The sequence below is a fragment of the Dromiciops gliroides genome, chromosome 1, assembly GCF_019393635.1.
Source record: "Dromiciops gliroides isolate mDroGli1 chromosome 1, mDroGli1.pri, whole genome shotgun sequence".
NCBI lineage: Eukaryota > Metazoa > Chordata > Mammalia > Microbiotheria > Microbiotheriidae > Dromiciops > Dromiciops gliroides.
Window position 1 is genome coordinate 503,384,032 of NC_057861.1, and position 15,891 is coordinate 503,399,922.

The window sequence follows — 15,891 nt, forward strand, 5'->3', positions numbered from 1 at the left end:
TCCTCATCTGGAAAATAAGCTGGAGAAGGAAATGGCGAACCATTCCAGTGTCTTTGACAAGAAAACCCCAGGGGCAGCTAGATGGCGCAGTGGTTAAAGTGTTGGCCCTGGATTCAGGAGGACCTGAGTTCAAATCCGGACTGAGACACTTGACACTTACTAGCTGTGTGACCCTGGGTAAGTCACTTAACCCCCATTGCTCCACAAAAAAACAAACAAAAAACCCAAACAAACAAAGAATTGGGGGCAGCTAGGTGGCACAGTGGATAAAGCACCTGCCCTGGATTCAGGAGGACCTGAGTTCAGATCTGGCCTCAGACACTTGACACTTACCAGCTGTGTGACCCTGGGCAAGTCACTTAACCCCCATTGCCCCACCAAAAAAAACAAACAAAAACCCAAATGGAGTCTTAAGAGTTAGAAACGACTGAACAGAGTAAATACTTAAGAAATGCTTGACTTGACTTGACTTGACTACATCAGTATGAAATCATGGATAGGTAGGAAATTGTTAATAATAGAACAAGGTTTCTAGAGCACTGAATGGAACAGTAAGGTGGGGAGGGTAGCAACTATGGAAGAGTAGGGCAAAGGTGGATAGGAATGAGAGTATGGTAAGAGGAAGTAGGGGGCAAATGTTTTGCCTCAGGAGACATAGAGCTTGAATTAGTGATTAGAGGAGCAAGAGTTAGGGGAACCTGCCTGTCATTGGTCATGGAAAGAACCAGATTTGAGATGTTCTATCCTCCTCCTGTAATAATGGAACACAGCCCAAGTGTGCATTGTCACTCCTGATACCAGGGAGCTAGACACAAGGCAGAGGAGAGCTCTAACAGGATGTCTTGGTCAGTAAATCAATTACTCAGGAGCTGGACTGAACTCAAACTCAGCATCAGTGATATGGTCTCATTCCAAGATGTCAGGAGATGAGAAACATCCAGGATATATCCTACACATAGAACTTGCACAGTTCTAGTTTCTGTAGTTCCAAGTACCCGGAGGCAAAGGTCCTTTAAATACCTGTGCCCCAGTGAAAATCACAAGCCTTCTCAAGTTATGGACTCAGAAATCTAAATCTACAAAGTGTCCATAATGTCACGCACAGACTACATTCAACAATTTAGTGTTTGGTTATTCTTTTGTGGATTGTCTAGTTCCAGGTTATAGAATTTAAAGCTTTATGAGATGGGGCAGCTAGGTGGCGCAGTGGGAAAAGCACTGGCCCTGGATTCAGGAGGAGCTGAGTTCAAATCCAGCCTCAAACACTTGACACTTACTAGCTGTGTGACCCTGGGCAAGTCACTTAATCTTCCTTGCCCCGTGCAAAAAAAAAAAAAAAAAAAAAAGCTTTATGGGAACTTGGCGATCTTCTAGTCTGTACCATAACACCGCCCCCCCCCCAAACACACACACACACTTTTTACAGATGAAGAAACCGAAGCCAAGAGAGGTTAAGTGATTTGTCCAAGGTCACGTGGAAATGGCAGATTTGGGATTGAATATTGCTTTCAATGATCAACAATGGTCTTGTGGGGGCAGGAGACTGAGGGAAAAAGCTCAGTGAAGATTTACGTTATCTGAAGTTTTCAATTATTTTTCTTAATTTTTTCCCCTGTTACTCATGAAAATTCAAAAACTGGCTACATATCCCTTGATCTTGTTGTTAAGGGAAGTTAAGGTAATTTGGGAGAGGTGATTATTGTATTTGTATCCTGAGGGCCTAACACAGTGCCTGCCATATAATAAGCACTTAACAAATACTTACTGATTTATTATGAACCTTATGAAGCATACTCTGATTCCCTAACACAGATTATTAAAAGATCAACAATTGAATCAGTGGAAGATATGAGAGAAAACAATTTATATTGACAGAATCTTGTTATAAAATATATTCATTTTGGGATCCTTAACTTCATAATGAAAAAAGTAATAATACTTGTAAGAAAAAATTTGACAGTAAGGCAAAACTTTAATAATGCAAAAATGTCAGAGAGGAAACTATTTCCATCTTGTCTTAATAACTTCTTTGTCTTAATCTTGGTAGAGGTCATGAAGAAAAAAGGAGGATGCCATCCTTGGTCAGAAACGTGGGTATAAGACAATCTTGCTCTCTGATTACCTGTTCTTCAGAGCCCTTGCCAGAGAGTGAATCCAGGTTTGCAGGCACTATGGAGCTGCCCCAGAGAAGATGTTATTACATGTCTATACAAAAAGAACTTAAAATACCCTCTAGACAGGTCCTTCCCAATGGATAAACCATGACCCTCAGAGCAGCATGGAACAGGCTCTGCAGAGCAATGCCTCTGTTGCTACCCCCATCTCTTCCATTTTTCTTAACATGCAAAATGGTGGGAGGTAGCAGTGACTACAGCAACATGCAATTATTTGAACTACCAGTTCAGGAAAGAGGGCACCTGCCTAGAAATAAGCAGAAATATTTTATGGTGCTAGAAAAGCTCTAGGCTGGAAATTCTGAGCTCTGCCCAAATTAGCATGTCTCTTTTCTTCCTAAGGGCAGCTAGGTGCCACAGTGGATAGGGTGACAGGCCTGAAGCTGGGAAGACTCATTTTCCTAGGTTCAAATCTGGCCTCAGTCACTTACTTAATCAGCTGTGTGACCCTAGGCAAGTCACTTAACCCTGTTTACCTCATCTGTAAAATAAGCTAGAAAAGATAATGGCAAACTGCTCCAGTGTCTCTGCCAAGAAAACTTCAAATGGGGTCACAAAGAGTCAGACACAACTGAAAATGACTGAACAACAAACTTCTTCCCAGTGTCCAAGAAGTGTTTCACCTGAAAGGCAGTGATATCAAGCAAGCAGAAGGGAAAGTTTAGGGGTAGATGGGTCATTTGTTCTACTTAGTTTGTAGCCTGCCAGGAACATTGTCAGGTTATATAAGATGAGTTCAATAGTACAAAATGTTGGGGTTGGTAAGGAAAAAAGCTGTTACAATTTCCTCACAGCTGACTCTCAAAAAGCAGCACTTTATTGAGGAGTAATTGGACAAACAGGACTGACTGGCAAGAGGCAAACCAATTGCACTATAAACAGCCAATCCAGGAAATAAGGTTTCATAAAAACAGAATTACATACAAAGGTTTCTTCCAACAAGACCACTTTCTCCACTGCTTCCCGTCATCCACTGAGCTTTTTGCTTTGCCTATCAAAGTCAATTATTCACAGGTTTCTAGGTTATCATGCAAATACCTCCTTCTCTGCCCAGTCCCTGTGTTCCAGGGCTGCTGAACCAAAAGTGTTCTGTGCTCCCCAAAGAAACAGTAAAGGAGTGAAAGATTGAAGCTCTGAATAACATAGGAAAGCATCGACAACAGACATTTGGTTCAACAGTACTCCCGTTTTAATAGCATTCTACACAGCTTGTCATCCCCATGCAGAAAAATCTTTAAACTGTTGCCCTCCAGGACCCAGTCTAATCTGGATTTCAGTACCCCATTTAACCTACTCAGCCTTATCTTTCACTGCTCCAACCAGGGTAGCTGCCTCACTATATATACCAAGATCATTCATGTTCCCTCTTACCTCCACTTCTTTGTGAAAACTATTCTCCTCCCATAGAACATGTTCCCCCCTCTCTTCTCTGATTATCCGAGTTTGATCGTCCATCCTCAGCTCAAGTTCCCTCTTCGTGAAGTCAGTGAGTTAGGGTCTGGGTTTTTGTGTTTGTATTCCTAGGCTCTAACACAGTGGCAGGCACCTAGTAGATACTAAATAAATATTTGTTGATTTACTGATTGATTATTCAAGATTTTACTGTATACTTACTTGTTATCACCTACCTATATATGTAGGCATGTGTATGTATCTATATGTATGTAGGTGTATATGCGTGGGTGAGGATGTGTGTATTTACATACAAGCACATTTCTAGTCAAAAGGGGCCAAAGGGGAGGGACAAACCTTAAGGCTTTTTGATGTGCCAGGTTGTACCTTCTGGGCATCCTGAAGCGTTTCATGCAAAGACTGGGAAACAATAAACAAGACCTTCTATGTACGTTTTGTCATCCCTATGACAGGCACTAGGCTGGGAGACAAAGCTCAGACCCTCAGCAAAGTAGCCTCTTACCTCTCTCCTGCCATGTGACTTCACCACCTGGTGTTCAACTTGTCTGGGGCAATTTAGCACTTCCTTCAGGCCAGTAGGCAAGAGGTGGGTGACATGCGATTTCTTTGCATGTTGGCTCCGTTTTCTTCCTTTTTTTTTTTTAATAAGTTAGCCTTTTTCATTACTGAATTAACACTAGCAAACCCAACCCTTTCAACATACAAATCACAGAAGAGGATTTTATATAAAACTGTTACCTTTTTAACTTCTCTCATCTCTACCCAAAACTAGCACCAGAACTGAGATCGGGAGAGAGACTGGTTTTATCTACATAGCAGGAGGAGCTCTTAGCAAACTTGGGAATCTAGAAAAATTTGTCTTTGGGGCTGTCCTCCCCCCACCCCTTAGCCTTCCAAAGCTTAGGATATCACTTTTTTTTTTTTTTTAGTGAGGCTATTGGGGTTAAGTGACTTGCCCAGGGTCACATAGCTAGTAAGAGTTAAGTGTCTGAGGCCAGATTTGAACTCAGGTACTCCTGACTCCAGGGCCGGTGCTCTATCCACTGCGCCATCTAGCTGCCCCCCCCCCTTTTTTTTTAAGTGAGGCAATTGGGGTTAAGTGACTTGCCCAGGGTCACACAGCTAGTAAGTGTTAAGTGTCTGAGGCCGGACTTGAACTCAGGTACGATTTGTCCCTCCCCTTTTGGTGGACTCCAGGGCCTGTGCTCTATTCCACTGCGCCATCCTAGCTGCCCCAGCGATATCACTTTTCTAATGGTACAAATTTTGGCACTGTGGCAGTGAGGGAGGCTTTTTCAGCCTTCAAGCATACAGTGGAGACATATTCTGCCCTCAAAAACTTATGATCCAATTGGGAAGACAAAATTTGTGCACCCAGAACAAGGAAGAACATAAAAGTCCTCCATGACTAAAATCTACATTCTGTGGTCTAACCACAGGTACTATAGAATTCAGGGGAGAGACAGGAGGCTAGGCAAGTAAATCAGAAGGAGCTGGGCCCTGAAGGACAAGTAGGATTTGATTTGCCAGAGAGAGATAGTGAAGAATTCAGGATCTGCCCCTTACTCCCTGTGTGACTTTGGGCAAGTTACCTCCCTTTTCCAAGTCTCTGGTTCTTTTATCTCGAAAAAGAGAAGGTCAGATTAAATGATCTCTAAGATCCCCTTCTAACTAAATTCCAATGTTCCTACATGTCTTTTTTTTTTTTTTTAGTGAGGCAATTGGGGTCAAGTGACTTGCCCAAGGTCAACACAGCTAGTAAGTGTTAAGTGTCCGAGGCCAGATTTGAACTCAGGTACTCCTGACTCCAGGGCTGGTGCTCTATCCACTGCGCTACCTAGCTGCCCCCCTACATGTCTTTTTAAGGCTGTGACAAGACAGTGAGCCTATTCCACCTTCAACTTTGTCACTTTGAAATTTTTCTTCCTTATTCTAACAGAACATATAGTCACAGACATCAAGGAATTGCTTTGTGGCCTTCAAAATGACCCAGGAAAAAACTTACATGAACTGATGCAAAGTGAAGTGAACAGAACCAGGAGAACACTGTACACAGTAACAGCAATATTGTGTGATGATGTACTATGATAGCCTTAGCTTTTCTCAGTAATACAATGATTCAAGACAATTCCAAAAGGCTCATGATGGAAAATGCTTTCCACATCCAGAAAAAGGACTATGGAGTCTGAATTGCAGATCAAAGCAAACTATTTCACTCACTGTTACATTTTTTTGATGTTTTTTTCCTTTTGGTCTGTTTCTTCTTTTACAACATGACCAATATGGAAATATGTTTTACATGATTGTACATATATCACCTATTTAAAATTCTTATTTCTTGGGGCAGCTAGGTGGCACAGTGGATAAAGCACCAGCTCTGGATTCAGGAGGACCTGGGTTCAAATCTGATCTCAGACACTTGACACTTACTAGCTGTGTGACCCTGGGCAAGTCACTTAATCCTCATTGCCCCACAAAAAAAATGAATGAATTTAAATTATTTCAATGAATAAAATTCTTTATTTCTTGAGGGAGGAGAAAAAAGAGGGAGGGAGAGAAATTTAGAATTCAAAAAACATTTTTAAATGAATGTTAGAAATTACCTTTATATGGAATTAGAAAAAATAAAAAAACTATTAAAAAAAAAGTTACCCAGGGTCAACTTGGGCATTCTCTCTCACTCCTTACTAAGGACTCTACTATTTTCAGCCAGCACAGACACAATACGGAAGAACATGAATGTCACAGAGTCATCTATTAAAACCAATATCTGGGCAGAACAGAAGAGAACTCTCAGATTTGCACTTTCTTGGCAACAACGAGAACGGTTAGGGAGAACCAGATCCCTAATCCCTACCCCCACTGGCTGCACCGACTCCTGCTGTGACTGAGAATGTTCTGTACAGCACTGTGGACACAAGAGAATGTTGTACCTATGGGAAGAATTCAGCTTAAACTCTCCGGCAAAGGCTTTTAAAAACATAATTGTATGCCTTGGTCAAAAGATATCTGTACTTCATAACTGAATAAAACAGTCCTGTTGAGAAACCCCCTTAATAGGGCTGACTCACATAGGGTACTTCACATTCAGTTTTTCTGGACACAGGGGAACCTTCTTCCTAGACCCATCTTCTCTCATTCTTTCCCTCCCTTCATTCCGGGGAGATTGAAATAGAAGAACATGTAATTGAAATCAGGACTGGCTTAATGCTATCTTCTGAAGTTAAAAAGCAACAAGTTTCTGAAACACTCTGTACCTTTTGGGCACAGCACAACCCTCAAATGTCAGAAACTGGGCCGAAGGTAGGAATGAAGAGAAAGAAACAGGAAATCTTAGTAGTCCAGGGGAGTAATGAGAGAGAAGTGAGCCCAGGAAAACAGTGAAGTGAAAATGTATGGTAAGCTGCAAGAGACCCTTTTAGATTATCTAATTCAGACCTCTCATTTTATTGAGGAGGATACAGAGACCCAGAGAGGGGAAATCAGCTGCCTAAGGTCACGCAAAGGTTCTGAACATAAGAGGACTAAGTCTTCCTCAAAGACAAAGAGCTCTGATATCCTCATTCAGAAAAATGTGTGTTAGTGTCCTTAAGTTACACCCTCCTAGTAATATTTACATTTTTAAAATAGAAAGCAGAGAGAGGGCGATGCTTTACTCAAAGGAAAGGATCATCAGTGGTGGAATTCTTAGCTTTAACAAAGGGGTCCTGATGCTACTGTCCAGTACCGCACTATCCCATGCATCCTTAGGCAACTTCAAAGGACCTGAGATTCCATTTTCGAGGGTACCTGAAACTACAGATGTACACTTTGTTCTTCCTGCTCATGCATGTTTATATTTTATTATCATAATAAACTGCAAACGAAAAAAAAGAAACCTACAGCTCTGGGACAGGTGACATTCTGTATGGGCGATAATGGGAATGACATCTTGAGATTTTTCAGTCACACTGAACCTGCTCTGGGCTAACCTGAGTAGTATAGAAGAAATATACATTTATGAACAATTAAATTCTTTCCACCCAAGGTCCTGCCTCTACCTCTAACTCCCAAATAGGTAGAACTAGCCCTACACATAAGCAGAATATATGGTCACCTACATTGGAGAGGCTTATCTACATTGGAGGCACATATCTGAAAATCTCCAGCAGGCCTGAATATTCTACTACCTCTACTTTGGGTTAAGATACTATGCCCTCCCTTTTAAAATTGGCTTGTTACACATTAAACCACTGGCCTCAAGAGTAGATTAGTCTTGAATTCAGTTACCAAATTACACAGCTGTCTATCTCATGTGGCTTGAGGAATGGAAGAAGTACAGTGTTGGGTATGCAGAATAAGAGCCCCTGAGTACCTGGGGTGGGAGTAGAGGGGGAACAAAAACAGGACAAGAACTGATTGTGACCAAAGAAGTAGTTGGAGAGACTGCAAGGACAGATTCACTCCAGGTAACACAGAAAACCCAAAACAATACACCTGGAAGGGCTAAGTTCAGGTTACCTTCTATTGCCAGAGGGGTACTATTTTGGCTCATCTTTCTGAGGTGATTGGAGGGCCAGAGGTTTCTAGAAGCAGAAGAATGGAATGATTTCAAAAGCCCCAATATTCAGTAAGAAGTTGTGATGTTCAGATACAAAAGGAAAGATTTATTCAATGGGTAGATTATTTGTTTTTTCCTTTGATTTATGCGTGTACCTCCTAGGAGATTGCCAGAGGGATGGAATTGAATTTTTTGTTTTATTTTGTTTTGTTTTTAATTTTATCTGGATTTTGTTTATTCACGTTATCTATCTCTGGCCCTATTAGCAAGACCATAATTAGGAATATAAATATAGGGATACAAAGAAATCCTACTGTGAATGAAAGAGACCAAGTATTCTGCTACTAACTAGTGGGTGACCTTGGAGAAGAGAATTTCTCCCTGGATCTTGGCTTCTTCCTCATAGAAGAAGAGAGCAGCATTCGGTGGTCCCAAGGTCTTTCGGCTCTCATCTTCTAACTCAACATCAGCCCTGAAGCACCTTCATTCCCAAAGAGCACTGTCATGCTGCTTATCTTCACAGTCTGGCAATGGAGATCAGAACAGCTATAGCCATTTGACAGAGAGATAAAAGGGAAGGCCCAGTATGAGTGGAGAAGCTAAGATTTGGATGTTTCTACATTTTGAGCCTCCTGAGTGCTCCGCTTTCAAATGTGAGATGACAGCAATGCTTTTTACATTATCGATGGCCAACCCTTGTGTTTGTCACATCTTTCTATTGCTAACTATTTTATTTTATAAAGGCAGCACTGAAGAAGGGAAAAATAATTAGATTTGAGTCTAGGATACCTAGATTTAAATCTTGCCATGAACATTTACTGGCTATGTAATCAGGAAAGTGTAGTTTAAGTTTCTGAGCTTCAGTTATCTCATCTGTAAAATGGAGTGATGAAATTCTCCATCCTCCAGAACAACTATGCTCTATCTACCATACAGACTTCACTCTGAGGAGTGCTTTTTTAAATTTTTATTTATTTATTTATTTATTTTCCAAGTGAGGCAATTGGGGTTAAGTGACTTGCCCAAGTCACAACAGCTGGGTAAGTGTTAAGTGTCTGAGGCCAGATTTGAACTCAGGTCCTCCTGACTCCAGGGCCAGTGCTCTATCCACTGCACCACCTAGCTGCCCCCTGCTTTTTTTTTTAAGAGTGCTTTTTTTGTAAACCTTAAAGCACTACATAAATGTGAGTTATTATTTATATATATACCCTATATTTGTTTCGGTACTGTGCCATTAAAAAAAAAGTCTTTTTTGCTATTTAAATTAAAGCCAGGCTTGTTTGTTTTTATGGGAGAAGAGATAGTAACAACCAGGGGGCAATTGGGAATAATTTCACCTTTGAGGAAAAGCTGAAGCACACCAGATAGGCAGGAGAAGAGATTACCAACCAGGTCGGTAAGTTCTATGCTGGGAGATCTAGAAAAGAAGACCACTCAAGAAGAAGTCAATGGCTTACCAGTGAGACCTGAGGAAGTTCAGCAGCAGGACGATTGTACCCAGACAGTAACATGCCACATAGGGGATCCAAAGGCCTGCTCAGCTTTCGTGTTTTGTGTTCCCATCTGCAACCTACACATGTAAAAGAAGAAAAGAAAGAAAAAGGAGAAACATTTCAGGAAATCCTGCTACTCCACTTTATCTGAAACATTCAGTGACTTTAATAAAATATATTACATATTCAGAAAGGCATGGAAAGACTTGTATGAACTGATGGATAGTAAAGCAGAATCAAGAGAATGTCGTGCACAGAGACAGCAATATTGTTTGATTAAGAACAGTGAATGACTAAACTATTCTCAGCAAAACACTGATCCATGACAATCCAAAGGACTGAGATGAAGCATCCTATCCGCCACCAAAGAAGAACTGATATATTGATGATTACAAACTGAAGCATGCTAATTTTTCAGTTTTTTTCTTTTATTCAAGTTTTCTTATACAAAATGACTATAATATGGGTAATGCTTTACACAATTGCATGTGTATAGCCCACATCTGATTGCTTACCAGTAGCCTCAGGGAGTGGGGAGGGGAGGGAAGGAAGGAGAAATAAAATTTGGACTCAAAACCTATAAATAAATATTATTAAATGAATAAATATATTCTACATAAAGTGATAGGCTCATCATCAGGCATGTTTATTCATGGAAAACAGGTGACATAATGATTTCTATTATGGTAACACGATGTATGGCTGGGGATACTTCTCTAAGAGGAACTGGACTATCTAGGACATAGCCAAAGACTAGAAAGGAAAACAAAACAAGTCCTTGAAGCAGCCAAGCAGAGCTAAAGTTCATGCCTTTCATTCAGAGGTCTTTCTTTAGTCAACTGGCTCTTAGGTATAGACAACATTAAAAACTCTAGTTATCTGTTTTCACAGAGCAGAGCAAATTAGAAAGGGGGAGATCAGTTGCCTACAATAAATAGTACTGTTACATACTGCAGTTAAAGGAAGCAAAAAAGCATAGTCCTTTGGACAAGAGTTGGGTTGTCTTCACTCTATCTGTGAAATAAATGAACAGCTTAAGTAAGTTGTATGGGAGTAGCAGTATATTAAACTATTTAGGAATACTGATTATTTCCAAGTACTTAGAATTCACCATTTATGGGGCTGGCTAGGTGGTGCAGGTGTATAAAGCACCGGTCCTGGATCAGGAGTACCTGATGTTCAGATCCAGCTTCAGACACTTGACACTTACTAGCTGTGTGACCCTGGGCAAGTCACTTAACCCCAATTGCCTCACTTTAATTAAAAAAAAAGAATCACCATTTACTATACAGAAATGGGATATGCTAATTACAAATCATGTTTATCTATTAGAACAGACTAAGGACCTTCATTAAATGATGCAATGTTACTTAAAACAAAAAAAATTACTTAAAATGCCATATTTCATAATTTAGACTTCATATTATATTCAGTCTGGTATCATGGAAAGAGCTTTGGACAGACTAGATTCCACTTCTTGCTTCATGTTTTACTAGCCACAAGATATTGAGCCAGTCACCAAAAGGATCAAAGGGCTGGAAGGCACCTCAGAAGCCAGCCAGTCCAACTCCAAATCTGATCAAGAATCCTTTTGTTAAAGTCTCCAAACAATACAGCCTTTACCAAAGACCTCCAGAAAGGGATAGCCTAGTATCTCACGAGAAGCATCTGTCATACATCTCTAGTGATCAAGTGTTTTCCATACATCATTGAACTCACCTTTGTCTCATTTGTTAAAAACACTTATAGTACCAAAGTCTTATGGATGCTCTGAAGAACTGCATGTTACATTAACTTCTGGATTCAACAAATCTGAACCTGAATTCATTTTTCCTCTCAAACTCACCCATCTTCCTAACCTTCCCTATCTCTCATGAGGGTGCCTCCATCGTTCTAGTCATCCATGTTTGCAACTTGGAGTCCTCTTTAGCTCTTCACTTTCATGATCCCCTGAGATCCCAGAGTTCATCAGTTGCCAAGGTTTCTCAATCCGACCCCCTCCTCTCCACTAACATGACCACCACTATGGTCCCTATGACCCCTCATATGGATTATTGCAGTTGCCCCCTAATTAATTTATCTGTGTCAAGTCTCTTCCCTCCCCAAATTTAATCCTTCACACAGGCACCAAAGTGATGTTCCTAAAGCATAGGAACATTCCCGTTGTTCAAAAGCTTCTTGTATAGAGCTAGGATAAAATATGAACTCCTCTGCCTAGGACATTTAAAGCCCTTCAAAAGCTGCCAACCTTTTCAAGCTTATTAGCACATTACTCTATATCTATCTCCACTCTAGCCAGGTTGGGACTATGTGACATTCCCCATACAGAACAATTCCATCTCTTACTTTGCATATGATGCTTCCTTTTTCTCCCATGCAGCTGGTGGTGGTGGTGGATAGAGCACTGGGCTTGGAGTCAGAAGACTTGAGTTCAAATTTAGCCTCATTTTATTAGTTGTATAACCCTGGGCAGGTCACTTAACCTCTGTCTCCATTTCCTCAAATGTAAAAAGGGGATAGTAATAGTACCCACTTCACAGGGATGTTGTAAAGATCAAATGAGATGATTATTTGTAAAGTACTTAGCACCACGGCCTTAAGACACTTGACACTTACTAGCTATGTGATCCTAGGCAAGTTACTTAACCCTCATTGCCCCGAAAGAGGAAAAAAAAAAAGCACTTAGCACAATGCTTGCTTGGCACATAGTAGAGACTATTTTAAGTGCTTCCTCCCTCTTCCCTTCCCAATGAAATATAAGCTCCTTGAGGGGAGAAGCTGTTTTGTTTTTGCTTTTATATCCCAAGTGCTTAGCATACTACTTCCCACATAGTAAATACTTAATGCTTGTTAAATTTTTGAATAATATTTCTACAGACTAAATAGGGATACACATCTCACAAGATCTGCATTACTATTTTTTCAAATGTAACTAGATGCTCCTGTGATAAATAAAATACAAATTAATTTGTAAAGTAAATGCTGAATCCCTAAGAGCATTTAGTCAGCATGTGTTTTCTCTTTCTTTCCTTTTTTTTTCTTTTTTCGGTGAGGCCAATTGGGGTTAAGTTGACTTGCTCAGGGTCACACAGCTAGTAAGTGTTAAGTGTCTGAGGCCGGATTTGAACTCAGGTCCTCCTGACTCCAGGGCCGGGTACTCTATCCACTGCGCCATCTAGCTGCCCCCCAAGCATGTGTTTTTCTCAATAGCAATTATCATGAGGAAGGTCTGAGAAAAGTTTGGGAATCACTGCTATAATGAAAAGAACAGATGAGTGGAAAGAAATCAAGAGACCTGTGGCTGGGTCCTATTCACCACTAAGTAAGTGGCTGTATGACCACCTTTCTGAGTCGTCAGTCTCCTCATCTGTAAAATTACACTCTCTGGAGTTCGTTGGGGCCCTCAGAGGTCATTCTCTTGGGATGATACAAGGTGAAATTCTTTGAACACTTTGGTGACAAAGGAATCAACTGCACAAATGTAGAAAGATTGACTAGACAACAGTTAATGTAGAAAAAAAAATTGGACCTTACTAAAAAAATCAAAGAGATTCGACTTTAAACAACTCTGATGTGCCACCTCAAAACCTCAGTGTAAGGCCAAATTCTCAATTAGAGTTATCCAAAAGTGGAAATAAGTACACATATCACTATATCACAGATTTGTTTTAATATTTTAATACTTTTATTTCAATATAATTAGTTTCTTTTGTAATCCTATGCATTTTATTTTATGCATTTAAAAACATTATATTGAAAAGACATTGTTGAGGCATCACCAACCGGTGAACGCCACAAAAAGTGATTCTCCCCTGGCTTACAGGAAGAAAAGAGAGGTGTAGCCTGAGGCCCCTCATCCTACTGATTTTACTAGTAGGCGCGGTAATCCTGCCAATCTCCTGGGGAATGGGTAATAATAATAATTAACAGCAGCTGGTATTTACAGAGTACCTACTATATGCCTGGCAACTGTGCTACATGCCTTACAAATGTTTTCTCTGGCTGTTCCATAAGCCTGTAATACTTTCCCTTCTCATAACTCCTCCTCCAACTACCAACCTCCTTGGCTTCCTGTAAATCCAACCAAAATCCCACCTTCTTCAGGAACCCTTCCCCAACCCCTCAATTCCGGTGTCTTCCTCTCTATTAATTATTATATAGCTTGCTTTACATATATATTTGTTGTATGTTTTCTCTCCTGTTAGACTGCAAGTTCATTGGGGGCAAGGACTGCCTTTTGCCTCTTTTTGTATCCCTGGTACATAGCACATAGTAGGTGCTTAATAAATATTTATGGATTGTTGATTATCTCATGTGAATCTTACAGAAACCCTGGGAGATAAGTGGTATTATTTCCACTTAACAGTTGAGGAAACTGAGCTTAGATTTGAACTCAGGTCTTCCTGACTCCGAACCCAGAGCTCTATGTCACCTAGCAAATGTATGCAGTGGGGAAAGTACCTAAGTGATCGAAAGGCAAACAGAAAGACAGAAAAGCATAGTCTGGTGTGGACTCAGCCAAGTATAGTATAGTAGGCAAGTTTGCACTCACTTAGATATCAGTAAGAGCCTATCTTCAGTAAAGGAAAACCAGTGGAACAGTCAATAGTGTTGTCTTTGGATGCAAAGGGCTATTGTTGTTGATGATTGTCCTTCATTCTCAAAAAGGACCATGACATCGGGGGTATCATTACTTACACTGAATTGGATTTAAGTGAGGTGCAAGGTCATCAGCCTCACTCTTTCTTTCCCCCAGAGCCATCTGGGGGTCCAGTGGCAAAACTGGAGATGGCACTGGATGTTTAAGTCAATTGGGGTTAAGTGACTTGCCCAAGGTCACACAGCCAGTACACATCTGAGGTGAGATTTGAACTCAGGTCCTTCCAACTTCAGGACCAGTGCTCTATCTGCTGTGCCACCTAGCTGCCTCACAATGCACAAATGCTGTGCATTTTAATAGAGCACGTCACGGTATCTATGACAGGGGCTGTACTAGTTTTCTGTGCACAGCAAAGTGGGGTGCTAGAGAGCTGTTGAAAAGGAGCCATCAGGTTGAAACTAGTACCCCTTATACCACTTTTCCCTTTGTTTGTTTGTTGTTGGGGTTTTTTGTTTTGTTTTGGTTGTTGTTGTTGTTGTTTTGGTGGGGCAATCAGGGTTAAGTGACTCGCCCAGGGTCACACAGCTTGTAAGTGTCAAATGTCTAAGGTCAGATTTGAACTCAGGTCCTCCTGAATCCAGAGCCAGTGCTTTATCCACTTCGACAACTAGCTGCCCCACCCCCTTTTTATCAGATCCCTTACTTCGCTTCTCTTTTCTCCTAGTACTTCATACACAAGGTGGTTGCTTCAGCAGCAAACTAGGCTGGCCCCTTTAAGAAGGGTGTGATAGGTGACAGGTTTGAAAACATACTCCCTACCTGAGGTTTCTTTGAAGAATGCCTTGAGCCCTACAGAAATTAGGATTATAAAACATGAAAATAAAAGCTGGGGTAATCATAAATGGGAATTAGAGCAGATGGTAAAAGAGCCCCAGGCTTGCTCTATTACTTACCCCACCCTCCAGATTAATTCTTGGGGGGGGGGGGCTGACTTCAAGTAAGAAGTCTGAAAGAGGACAGGTTTTTAACATTAAGGAATTGGCAACTGTAAAACAAATTTAAGCAGCAAGTCAAAGAATCCTTAAAACAATAACTACTGAGGGTGTGGTCTAATGGGTGTTTATTGGTTACAGAGTTCCATAGTTGGAAAAGCTTAGAGATAATTTGTTCTTATATAATGAAAACAACTGATGGAGTCTGAATGCAGATCGAAGCATACAATTTTCACTTTATGTTTCTCTGGGCTTTTTCCCTTTTGTTCTGTTTCTTTCACATGAATAATATGGAAATATTTTTTACATGATTACACTTATATAAACCTATATTAAACTGCTTCCCACCTTAGGGAGGGGTAAGGGAAGGGAGAAAATGTAGAACTCAGAATTTTATAAAAAAAAATGAATGTTAGAAATTTTCATGCAATTGGAAAAAATAATATTAAAAAAAAAGACTCACTGGAGTCTTTGTATTTATATTTGAGGGATGGCTGAATGAATCCCCCTAGCTTGAGGGTCAAAGTTCCCCTAGGTTAGTACTGTTCTAAGTGCAGCACCCCAGGGCAACTGGTGACTGAAAGGGACTCCCCTTTTTCAGGGGATGAGACTACCAAAAACTAGCCACCATGTTGTTATTACACCACAGGTCCCTTAACAACTTCATAGAAGTACGCCA

The 15,891-nt window shown here is 40.6% G+C and overlaps 1 protein-coding gene across 1 annotated transcript in view; it reads right to left on the reverse strand.

Annotated features, from left to right (window-relative positions):
* Positions 1-9,698, reverse strand: part of PEMT (phosphatidylethanolamine N-methyltransferase) — an 89,523-nt gene extending 79,825 nt beyond the window's left edge. The window contains exon 1 of the mRNA XM_043981980.1: positions 9,585-9,698. The gene's annotated coding sequence lies outside the window, so the exon portion shown is untranslated. The remainder of the gene's footprint in view (positions 1-9,584) is intronic.
* Positions 9,699-15,891: the final 6,193 nt, after the last annotated feature.